The sequence below is a fragment of the Cervus canadensis genome, chromosome 22 (genome assembly GCF_019320065.1).
Source record: "Cervus canadensis isolate Bull #8, Minnesota chromosome 22, ASM1932006v1, whole genome shotgun sequence".
In the NCBI taxonomy this organism is placed as follows: domain Eukaryota; kingdom Metazoa; phylum Chordata; class Mammalia; order Artiodactyla; family Cervidae; genus Cervus; species Cervus canadensis.
Window position 1 is genome coordinate 54,043,359 of NC_057407.1, and position 12,916 is coordinate 54,056,274.

Sequence of the window (12,916 nt, forward strand, 5' to 3'; positions counted from 1 at the left end):
TCTTTGTATTTCTAGTTCAATATTTTGTGTATATTTATATTCACGAAATGACTTTTTCCTACATGGTTTTTATTTGATGTGATAAATTATTATATATTGTACTAAGAAATCTTAATTCAAGGATAAAAATCTTAGACAGTGCCCCACTTGCTCCTGAAGTGGCCATTTTTAATAAACTACTGAATCTCACTATTATTTAAGAGCTTACTATTTATATCAACAGTGAGATTTATATTTTTCTATTTTAAATATTTACTGAAGTATCACATTTATATAGAAAAGTTCAAATTGTTAATGTGAAACAATCACATGAAATTTGTTTTATTGTATATTTTACTTCAGCTTTAAATTTTATGTTTTAGTCTTTTCTGTTAGGTTTCAGCCTCAGCCTTACACTCATTACATAAATGAGCTGTAAAGCTTACCATCATTTTCAGTGATAGAAATAGTGACTATGAGAATTTTCTGTCCCTTCACACTTTGAAATAACTAATTTACAAAGCCATATCTGAGTGAACCTTACTTTGGTAACATTTTCCATTTCTTTCGCAGCTATTTGTTACCTATTTTATCTGTGTACAATTTTGTACTATTTTGTGTAAGAATTGGTAATATATATTACTTTTTAAAACTTTGAAAACAATATTCATTTCTCTGGTTATATCATATTTTTCAACTTAATTTTGTGAATTTATATTCTCTAATTTCTTTCTGAGATGACACTTGACAGAAAAATTCATTGTTGTCCTCAAGAATATATTATTTATGCAGTCTATTTTTCTTAATTATTTATGTTCTGCTTTCAACTTTATTAACTCCCTATATTTAATTAGGTTTGTTTTATTGCTCTTCATATAACTTCTTGAGATGAATCCTTTCTCATCTGTGCTATTTTTCTTGTTTAATAATTATAGCATTTATAACAATGAAATACCTCTTAGAACAGGCCACAAATTCATGTATGAGTTGTCTACAGTTGTTTTTGATATGCCTTCTGAATCAAGAATGCAGAAATCTTTAAAGTATCTAAGTTGGATTTTAGCTGTCTTTAAATGTTAAAAAAAAAAAAGGTAGCTTATTTCCATTCCACATATTACTAGTTCTAAGATGATCCATAGCCACTAAGTGGTTCCTCCCATGGTTGTGCCAAGATTCATCTCAGGTCTTGCACCTACATCCCTTGGACTTGACCTTTATCCACGTAATCACTACAAAGGTGAGGACAGGTCCACACCTGCAGGTCCATGATGTCCACCTGACATTAATTGTGACCACCTGCTCCAGGGCTTTTCCAATTACTCTACTGTATATTTAGGATATTTTTTTCTTCTTTCAACTAAGAGATCCTCTAAGGGGAGATACTGTAAGACCATGCAAATATTTTGCTCTCCATTAAAAATGTCCCTCTATATTTAGTATCCATTGAAGAGTCTTGCCTGGGAACAAATCCTTACTATAGTCATCACAAGTTTATTGACCTTGAACAGTACATATTATTTTAAAATATGGAAATTTTCTTAAATGAGAAAAGCAAATGAGTTACCTTGATGAAAAGAACTAGCAACATCTCTTGGTTTCCTGATGAAAGGTCTTTTTTTTTTTTTGCCACGCTGTGAGACATGTGAGATCTTAGTTCCCTTACCAGGGATTGAACCGGTGCCGCCTACAGTGAAAGTACACAGTGCTACCCACTGAACCACCAGGTAAGTCCCTAAGGAGTTTTTAAGAATTCTTTTACCAGACTCATTAAACGGGACCCAGATGATACATGTTGCATTATCCTCAAGGAAGATGCTTAACTAGAGCACATTCCCCTTACCTTTGGCTTAGGTCTTTTTGATGGAGGAAAGACCAGCTGTATTTTAAATATATGTTCTGCTTAGCAGAGAAAGATAGACAAACACTTTAAAAAACATGAGCCCATCGTTTATCTTACAATGCTGTAATGGTTTATAGTAAGACACTTGGCCCAGTAAATTTGTTCTAGCTCATTCTTGCGCACCCATGTGTGCAAACCTATCAACTGAGTAATTCAAGAATTACATGAATGGCATTAAAACATAAATTTTTATAAATCTATTAGGGGAGACCACTGCCAAACTAGTTACTTAAAACATTTGTGGAATTCAGGGATGAACCAGAGGCTTCAGTGCTCGACATTATGATATCTGAAGCCTGTCAAGATTCCTGCCCAGGAGATAAAAGCTCTTCCAGGGGGCTCCCTGAAACAGTGTTTCCCTAACATCCATCCTTGGAATAGAGTGAGACCCACGTGGAGCTTTCCCCAGCCTAATCTAGACGTCAGCCTGGAGGAAAACTAAGACCGTATTATCCGTTCTCATAAAGCAACATACTGTCAGTTGAAAGGGGAGAGTCAGATGTCCTTCCTTTTGAAAATAGTGGCAATAATAAGTGGTATCTTTTGTAGGTTGGTTTTTCTTAACCTGCTCACTCAGTAAAATTAAAAGTTTGCAAGGCTTTGCCTCATCCCCCAACTTTTCGCTGTTAACCTCACTTCCCCTGGATTCCTAGTCTGGGAGCCTCGGCGTAAGGGCTGTGTCAGCTTCAGTGTCTGGATTCTAGCTGTGTGTCTCCAACCCACAGTTGCCTCTTGCATGTCACTCTATTGATTTTTCCCCTCTGAGGCCATCTTCTCAAAGAAATGATAACTGGCGTCATCGAAAGTCACATCCAGGTGGAAGTTCAGGTCCCCCCTGCCCTTCCCGCCCAGCGTGCCCTGCCCAGAGGGGCTGAGTCCTCAAACTGCTCCCTTTCAGGGGAGGATCATGACTGGAAAACAGAGCGAATCAGCCATCCATGATGACAGGCGGCCAGAGAGAAGAGCGGACACTTAGAATACAAAGAAGCGAAAATATATGACAACTCAAAGATGACACAGAAAGCTGAGAACTTTTTTTTCCTTTGCACACAAGTGTGTGTCTCTTTTCCCTGGAACAGAAGCGCATTCCCTGTCCCACCTGTGTGATGGCTGCAGCCTGTGTGCAGGATGTCGGTTAGAACAGGGCTTCTCTTCCTGTCACAGTCTGCACGGCTCCATCCTTACGTAAGGTTTGGTTTGATTACTTTTACAGTGATAAGCAACATCAATCCTCTTAAAGGGCTTTAAAATATTTTATAACCAAGTTCTGATTTCTGGACAGGATTTTTAAAAATAATTGTATTAGCTTGTGGATATTTACTTTTGGCCGTGCTGGGTCTTCGTTCTGCTTGAGCTTTTCTCTAGTTGCGGCGAGTGGGGGCCACTCTCTAGTTGCAGTGAGTGGGCTTCTCACTGCAGGGGCGTCTCTTGTTGGGGAGCACGGCTCTAGGGCACGCGGGCTTTAGACGTTGCGGCAGGTGGGCTCAGAAGTTGCAGCTCCGAGGCTCCTGAGTACAGGCTCAGGAGTTTTGATGCACGGTCTTAGTGGCTCCATGGCACGTGGGATCCTCCCAGACCAGGGACTGAGCCCATGTCTTCTGCATTGGCAGGTGGATTATTTACCCCTGAGCCACTAGGGAAACCCTGCACTAGATTGAATGCGGATTTTTCTACTCCTGTTTTGGTTTTCCTTTTAAAATGTCTTTATATTTACTTTCTTCTTAAAGGGGCGAAAACACTTCGTTCCTGCGGACAAATGTAGTTCTAGTTTACACTGCCCTGTACAACACATGCTACTGAATTGTGGGCTCGTACACTTCCTAGTGTCAAAGCATTTCCAGTGGGAGAACGATGAGTATCAAACTGACTCGGTATGTGTGCGCGTGTGTGTGAGAGAGACAGAGCACGCGCCAATTTAGAAAGATCTCTTTTAGTCTCTTTCTGTTGTTGTTTTTTAATTTTTGCTTCAAAATAAGAAAACTAAGTAGTCTCATTTCTGCTTTAGTTTGTAGGCATGCCTGTGTGCGGGCTTCCCAGGTGACTAGTGGTAAAGAACCCACCTGCCAATGCAGGAGACGTAAGAGAGCAGGATGGATCCCTGAGTCAGGAAGATCCCCTGGAGGAGAGCACGACAACCCACTCCAGTATTCTTACCTGGAGAATCCCATGGGCAGAGGAGGCTGGAGGGCTGCAGGCCTGGGGTGGCAAAGAGTCAGACACGACTGGAGCGACTTAGCACACAGCACACGCCTTTGTTCGTGGAGAGGGTGCTTTGTATACGCCTGAGGCTTGTTGGGTGCTGGGCAGCACCGCAGGGTGATTCTTGTGGACGAGAAATGCTTTGTGAATTGGCGCGTGGGGAGGGGGTGCGTCTGGGAAGCAGGGACATAGAGAAGGGCTGGGACACACCTGCTCTCGGCCTCTCCACCTGTCACAGCAGCATCAGAGCTGTGAGCGGGGAGCCTATAAATTGCCTATAAAGGAATTCCTGTGTAAATACCTCGAGGCCCTGTGACAGGTAGTGAGATTTGTTAAGAGCAAACAACCAGTCTTGCTTCCTGTAGTCCAAAAATGGAAAAAAAAAAAAAAATCTAGTACAGGAGTCCTTATCACTTCTGGGAAACAGTGTTTATGGTCTGCCTAAGAGATGAACAGATTTGAGGACAGACACATGGAGAAGGGTGGGTCCATTCTCCAGATGGGATTTCTGGCCTTGAAGGCTAACTACCGCCCAAAGCCATTCTTCTCTTCCGGGCAGATTGTATCATTGCTCTAAATATTTTATGTCCTTCTGCCTTAGTTTGGATTCCCAGAAGGCGACCCCAGAACAAAGATTCAAGTGCAAGTATTTTGTATGGGAAGTGATCACAGGAAAAACAAACTTGGGAATGAAAAGCAAGATAGAAACAGGACAGAAGCCAGCAAAGGGGATGTTATAAAGCAGGTTACCACAGAGGGCAGCTGAGGGATGAGGGAGCTGGAATGTTCACTGGGTGGAAGACTTCCTGGGGGTGGGGGACAGTGGGAGGAGGCATGGATTTCCTGGCATTATGGCCCTGTTCTAAACATGGACAGGAACGCTCCATGCTGGCAGCTGCATCTGAGGCCAATTTGTACCAAAATAGTCAGGCCCAGGGAATACTCATGGGGGGCTCGCTTCATCTGCTTTGCCCTCCATGGGAAAGGCATGCATATCCTGCTCTGGCTTCAAGCTTGAACATGTAATGCATCATCTTCTCTACAGGAGGATTATGTTGCTCTATGCCACTGCCATGAAAATTTGGCCAACGAAATTTGAGCAGAAATAATGTGTTCAACTTTGTAACAGAAGCATTAAGAGCCATCACCTTCTCTTTTTTCTATTAGCTTGTACCCAGCAACATCTGGGAGAAGTGCTCACTTAATCTCAGTCTTGAATTGTAGAAAACATGTAGCTGAATCTCAGCGAGGTGAGAATGAAAAAGAAAGAAAATTTGTGGTTATAAGTCTCAGAATCTTTGAGGTTATTTATTATAGAAATGCAGCCAGACCATCCCAACAAGCACCTGTGTCTAAAAGTGTTGAGGGAAAAACAAGCAAACAAACAAACAATATATGTGCATCAACTCGGTCTGGCCAGAGAATGGCAAGGTAAGTTATGAAACCACTAAGATGCCATCTCATTTATGCTGTAGTGAAACATTTGATCTAATTCTCACCACTAACTTGGAAGACAGATAATGAGCTCAATGAGCTTGTGGTCTTAGGAGTCACAAACAGAATACTAGTAGCCTGACTTGGTACTATTGGCTGAACTTCGCATTAAAGAGGTGAACTCAGAGAAATCATTGGCCTGTCTTCCAGTAGGAATAGAAGGGAAAAGAGGAAGTCCAGAAATGCAGGTACTGTGCGTGCTGAAAAACCTTGGTTCATAATGACAGAAAGGTAGGGGGACCCTGGTGCCTCAGTGGTAACCTGAAGCCACTGTTACTTCCTAATGTCCCGACAGAGAGACTCTACACAGAAAAGAAAAGCAAACTGAAGCCGCTAGAATTTCTGCTCTCTGTTACCAATATCTGAATTCAATTTTAAGCTGATGCAATATAGGCAAAAGACTCAGAGAAGGGTTTGTCCCAGGAAACTTGGATGACTCGGGGGGTCATGGTCTGGGTTTGGTCAGTATGCAGTCACCCCGCAGGACCTAGCTTTGGGTACCGCTCTGGGGCGAGAGGGGAGGAGCTTGTGCCCAAGGATCGTGAGTGGAGGAGCATGTGTACAAGGATTGTGGGTGCAAAAGCATGCACATAACTGTTGTGGATGAAGGCTCTTGGGCACAACGGTTATGGATGGAGGCGCTGGAGCATAAAGTTGTGGGTTTAGCAGCTCAGGTCCTGACATGTCCGCCCTTCATTGCCTGAGCATCACAGTTAGGCTCTGGCAGTCATCATGAGACCTCCTTGAGGGCTAAGGGGTCATGCCCCACATTATTTATACAGAAGTCTTCCTCCTAAGTATTTGTGGCAAAACATGAGCCAGGAGCTCCCTTTTGTCATTTTCCACCCTTTCCTCCTGGTCTCCCCCTGTGGATGGAGTCATCTTGAATATGTTCCTACAGAATTTTGGTTGACTGCCCAGAACCTCGGGTGTGGAGAACTTGGGGACAACTAGCTTCATGTTCTTGGCAAACAACGGTATGCTTATTTAACAAACAGATGGGCTGATCCAGGACAGGTATTTTTTTTTTTTTTTTAGTTGATCCTGTTCTTCACCTTTCCTGAGTATAGCCTGCAGCCGCTGGGCTGCCAGGCCTGTAAAAGCCTTAACATGATTGTCCAAATGTAAAGCAGACCTCCTTTTCCAGGGCCCATTAATCATTTGCCAAAAATGACCATGTTTGGGTGGTAAAGAAAATCTCAGTAATTTCCAGAAGGCAGATATTATAAAGTCGATCTTGCCTGGCTATTCAGTAGACACACTTTAAAATGTTTGAATTCAATTTTCACAACAAGTAAATGTCATCGGGAAAAAAAAAATGCGGGCTACTTCTCTAGATGAAAAAGACTTGAGTCACTTAAAATATAAAATGTTGCTTTTGTTTAGATTCTGATTCCAACAAACCAACTCTAAAAAATATTCTTGTAACCATTGGGTCAGGGACTTCCCTGGCGGTGTGGTGCGGTGGTTAAGACTCTGTGCTCCCAATACAGGGGTAAGGATTTAATCCCTGGTCAGGGAACTAAGATGCCACATGCCATAGGGTTGGCCAAAAGGGAAAAAAAAAAAAAAAAACAGTTGGGCTCAATAAATGATGGACTAAGTATTATACGACACCAGGGAATTATCGATTTTGTTAGGGTGATCACGGCAGTCTTTCTTCTGTAACTGAACTGTTCCTCATGAAAGAAAGCTTGCTGAGTGACACTATTCAGCCACTGTTCAGACACTATTCAGACAACCTTCTGGCCCCATCACGACTCTGGCGCCACCTGTAACCATCAGGACAGCATAGGCTCCAACCTGGGTGATAAACTTGAAATTCCTCAAAGTCACACCTGTCATTCAGCATTCCGTGCCTTTCAGAGGCTGTGGGCCTGCAACCCTTCAACAGTTCTGCCAGCAACGCTGTGCTGGAAGACTCCGCTCATGATCGCCTTCCTGTATTCCTTCCTCAGCCGATGTGGCATTCAGATCCCTGTGTTATCACTTTATGACACTTTCTTCATTAGATTGTATTTATTCTTGGAACATCTGTTTTGTCCCACTGTGCCCAGTATCCCACCCCCGACCTCAGCTGTCTCCCCAATCTGCTCATTTCCTTCAAAATAGAGTCATCTCCATTTTCTTACCTTCGTCTACTGCATGGTTTATTTTATTTTTTTCGGAGAATGAAGAACAGTTGATTTACAATGTTGTGTTTGTTTCAGGTGTGTAGCAAAGTGATTCAGTTATGCATATATATTTATATACATATTCTTTTTTATATTCTTTTCCGTTATGGTTTATTACAGGATATTGAATCTAGTTCCCTGACCTTGTTGTTTATATATTTTATATATAGTAGTGTATATCTGCTAATCCCAAACTCCTAAGTTATCCCTCCTTACATCTTCTCCCCTTTGGTAACCAGAGGTTTGCTCTCTGTGCCTGTGAGTCTGTTTCTATTTCATAAACAAGTTCATTTGTGTCATATTTTAGATTCCACATGTAAGTGTTAGCATATAATATTTGACTTTCTCTATCTGACTTTATTTACTTAGTATGATAATCTCTGGGTCCATCCATGTTGTTGCAAATGGCATTATTTCATTGCTTTTATGGCTGAGTAATGTTCCATCTTATGTATATACCACATGTTCTTTATTCATTCATCTATCAGTGGGCACTCAGGTTACTTCAGGGTGCTTCCAGGCCTTGGCTATTGTTAACAGTGCTTCTGTGACCACTGGAGTGCTTTTCAAATTAGAGTTTTTGAATTAGAGTTTCTTTATGAATTAGAATTTTCTCTGGCTATACACCCAGGAATGGGATTGCTGGGTCATACTGTAGCTCTATTTTTAGTTTTTTAAGGAACGTCCATATGGTTCTCCTATGTGGCTGCACCAATTGACAGTCCCAGCAACAGCGTAGGAGGCCTCCCTTGTCCCCAGACCCTCATTTGTCTTTGTAGTCTTTTTGGTGGTGGCTGTTCTGACCGGTGTGGGTTGACACCTCATTGTAGCTTCCTGACACTGCTTCCCCACCCGCCTCTCTAGTGCACTCAGCGTGGTCTCCAGGTTTCCTAATCTCACTCGACTCTGTATAGCATTGGAAAGTATTTTCATTCATGCTTTTTTGATTATCTGTGGATTCATTTTTTTAATAACAGTCCCACTTTGACATGTCTCAACATAGCTTTCTCCGCAGATGATGAAACAAAGGCTTGCAAGCCAGGAATTCATTTTTGAAAGTGATTTCTGTCTAAACATGAGTTCAGAGGGAGTTGGAACAGTAAAGCAGAGAAGGAAAACAAGTTGATTTTCTGGTATTACCCTGGGCTGAGAATATCACCACTATGGCCACCAGATTCTATCTTGCTAGGGACTGTATAGAGAGCTACAAAGAGGCACTTGGGAATGTTCCTCCAGAGGTTCAGTAGAGGGGAGGCTTCACCCATCAGTTCCCATCCCCCACTGGTCAAGGCTGTTAAAGGCATTTCACTCCCCCATTTGTGTGAGTGGGAGAAGAGTCCAGGGGGTCCCTGAAGGTGCCCTTCCTGCCGATGGCAGCAAATCCTTATAGCAAAACCCCTGCTCATTTGGTACAGCTGTGATGAGATACTTTCAGATTATGTGTGAGCTCAGCTGGGCGCACCTGCGAAAATGGCAAGATTAAGAAAGGAGGGGACTTCTCTGGCGGTCCAGTGGTTAAGACTCCACTTTCCAATGCAGGGGACGCAGGCTTAGTTCCCTGACTAGGGAACTAAGGTCACACATTGCTGAAGGATGTGGACAAAAATTAAATTAGTAAAACTGAGAGAATTATGACTTTAAGAAAAGAGAGAGAAAGGGGCCAGTAGGATATGAAATAGGGCACAGGAGATGCTCAGTACTCCATTTTCTTCCTGGGTCCCTTTGCTCTGCCAGTCACTTAAACATGGTGTTTCCCAAGGCTGGTCCTCAGCCATCTTCACTTATTCATTTAGGAAATTTTTCTTGAGCACCTGTTCTTTTCCAGGCACTTGGGATTCAGCCATAAACCACAGAAAAAGATTATTCTCCCTTATGGGTTTAATGTTATATGTTATATAATAAGTAAGTAATCTAACTAGTATATTAGAACTGTTATTGAAAGACAAAAGAATATAAAAGAAATCAGGAGTTCCGGGGATGGGGTGATTTTGCCAGGGTAGACTACAAAAAGGAGATGATGTTTGAGCAAAGCCTTAAAGGAGGTTAGTGCTTCAAACTCTTGTCTCTTGTGTCTTTTGCACTGGCAGGCAGGTTCTTTACCAGCTGAGCCATCGGGGAAGCCCACTGAGTATATCAACAATACAGGAATCTGGAGAAGGAACTTTCCTGAGGAGGGAGGAGCCAGTTCAGAGGCCCTGGGCAGCGGCATGACCAGCATGTTTGAAGAAGAGAGAGGAGGCCAATGTGTTGGAGCCGACTGGGCAGCCCAGCAGTTACCTAGAGACCATGACAGGTTCTAAAGCAGAGGAGGCTGCTAAGCCACATGTGCACTCCTGATCCGCATGAGTTTTGAGAACATGGATGTTGCTGTTTTAGGCCAGGAAGTTTGGGGGACATGTCATATACAGCGATAGATAACTAACAGGTAACAATAGGTCACTAAAACAGTGAATATTGTTAATACAGAGAAGATCATGGCTTCAATCAGGGAGTGTCACTGGAGGTGATGGAAAGTGGTCAGCTACAGCCTTGAGAAAAGAGTCAGGAGGATGTGAGAGACGAGAAAAAGAAAAGGCCAGGGGGATGTGCGCGGGGTCTGGTGACATCAGTGACAGATGCCACCAGGCACGCAGTTCCCTGCTGTTCTGGAGGGATGTGCCTGGAGCCGGAGCAGCTAGATGGACTCTAAGGGAAGGGCGTGCTTGCTTGTTACTCTCCCTGCTACAGGGCCGGAGGGAGCACAGCCTTGCTAGTGAAGATGAACAGCTCTTGGACACACCAGGCAGTCTGAGCCTAGGGCAGCGATGCCTGCTAAAACTCGCCAGCTGCCAATTCCTGACAACGTGAAGGGGAGCTTTGTTTGGGTGCGATCCCTCTTGCTCTAAGAAAGCAGAACAGGAGAAGTTATTTTTAAGATCAAAGAAATGACAACAGGTTCTTATGTCAATGAGAATGATCCTGGAGAAAGGGAAAATCCGATGAGAAAGGGGAGAATTGTTTGAGTGAAGTCTTGGTCTAACATAGTTGCACACCATATTCCCTCATCCTTGGTCTTCATGTTCTCTTGGTAAGGCAGGAGCATAAAACTGAACCAAGAATTTCCGTCAGACCATGGCATGCAGGAGAGCACCCACTTTGACCAAAAACGGTCACTGTTTAGAAGGCTCATGCTCCAGCCAGTTTTCAAAAGGTCAGGAATATGTTCCCAGCATTGCCAGGTCACCTAAGTTTCAAAAGAAGCCTGTAACTATAAGTGTATGTGAGAGCTCCCAATTGTTTGATGCCCACAACTAATTCAGAATGAAATTTTTAAAAGCAGGCCACAGGGCAGAGCACATTAGCATGTTGAATGGAATGGTGGTCCATGCCAGGCTCCCTATTTTAATTAATCTGTCCTCCACACAGTGCCTGGAGTGAGCTTTTAAAATACAGGTGTGATTGTCTCAGTTCAGCTCAGGTCAGTCACTCAGTCATGTCTGACTCTTTGCTACCCCTTGGACTGCAGCACGCCAGGCCTCACTGTCCATCACCATCCCAGAGCTTGTTCAAACTCATGTCCATTGAGTCAGTGATGCCATCCAACCGTCTCATTCTCTGTCATCCCCTTCTCCTCCCACCTTCCATCTTTCCCAGCATCAGGGTCTTTTCCCGTGAGTCAGTTCTTCACAAAAGGTAGCCAAAGTAGTGGAGTTTCAGCTTTAGCATCAGTCCTTCCAATGAACATTCAGGACTGATTTCCTTTAGGATGGACTGGTTGGATCTTCTTGCAGCCCAGGGAACTCTCAAGAATCTTCTCCAACACCACACTTCAAAGGCATCAATTCTTTGGCACTCAACTTTCTTTTTTTATTTTTTATTTTGTTTATTTAAATTTTAATTGGAGGCTAATTACTTTACAATATTGTAGTGGTTTTGCCATACATTGACATGGATCAGCCATGGGTGTACATGTGTTCCCCATCCTGAACCCCCCTCCCACCCCCCTCCCCATCCCATCCCTTAGGGTCATCCCAGTGCACCAGCCCTGAGCACCCTGTCTCATGCATTGAACCTGGACTGGCGATCTGTTTCACATATGATAATATACATGTTTCAGTGCTATTCTTTCAAGTCATCCCACCCTTGCCTTCTCCCACAGAGCCCAACAGTATGTTCTTTACATCTGTGTCTCTTTTCTGTCTCGACATAGGGTCACCGTTACCATCTTTCTAAATTCCATATATATGCGTTAATGTACTGTATTGGTGTTTTTCTTTCTGACTTACTTCGCTCTGTATAATAGGCTCAGTTTCATCCACCTCATTAGAACTGATTCAAATACATTCTTCTTAATAGTGGCACACAGCTTTCTTTATAGTCCAACTGTCACATCCGTACATGACCACTGGAAAAACCATAGCTTTGACTATATGGACCTTTATTGGTAAAGTAATATCTCTGCTTTTTAATATGCTGTCTAGGTTGGTCATAACTTTTCTTACAAGGAGCAAGTGTGTTTTAATTTCATGGCTGCAGTCACCATCTGCAGTGATTTTGGAACCCCAAAAATAAAGTCTCTCACTGTTTTTATTGCGTCCCATCTATTTGCCATGAAGTGATGGGACCGGATCCCATGATCTTAGCTTTCTAAATTAGGTTTTAAGCCTACTTTTTCACTCTCCTCTTCACTTTCATCAAGAAGCTCTTTAGTTCTTCACTTTCTGCCATAAGGGTGGTGTCATCTGCATTTCTGAGATTGTTGATATTTCTCCCAGGTATCTTGATTCCAGCCTGTTCTTCAGCCAGCCTGGCATTTCACATGATATACTCTACATATAAGTTAAATAAGCATAGTGACAATATACAGCCTTGACAGAATCCATTTCCTATTTGGAACCAGTCTGTTCCATGTCCAGTTTTAACTGTTGCTTCCTGACCTGCATACAGATTTCTCAAGAGGCAGGTCAGGTGGCCTGGTGTTCCCACATCTTTAGGAATTTTCCACAATTTGTTGTGATCCACACAGTCAAAGGCTTTGGCGTAGTCATTAAAGCAGAAATAGATGTTTTTCTGGAACTCTCTTGCTTTTTCGATGATCCAACGAATGTTGGCAATTTGATCTCTGGTTCCTCTGCCTTTTCTAAATCCACCTTGAACATCTGGAATTTCACAGTTCATGTACTGTTGAAGC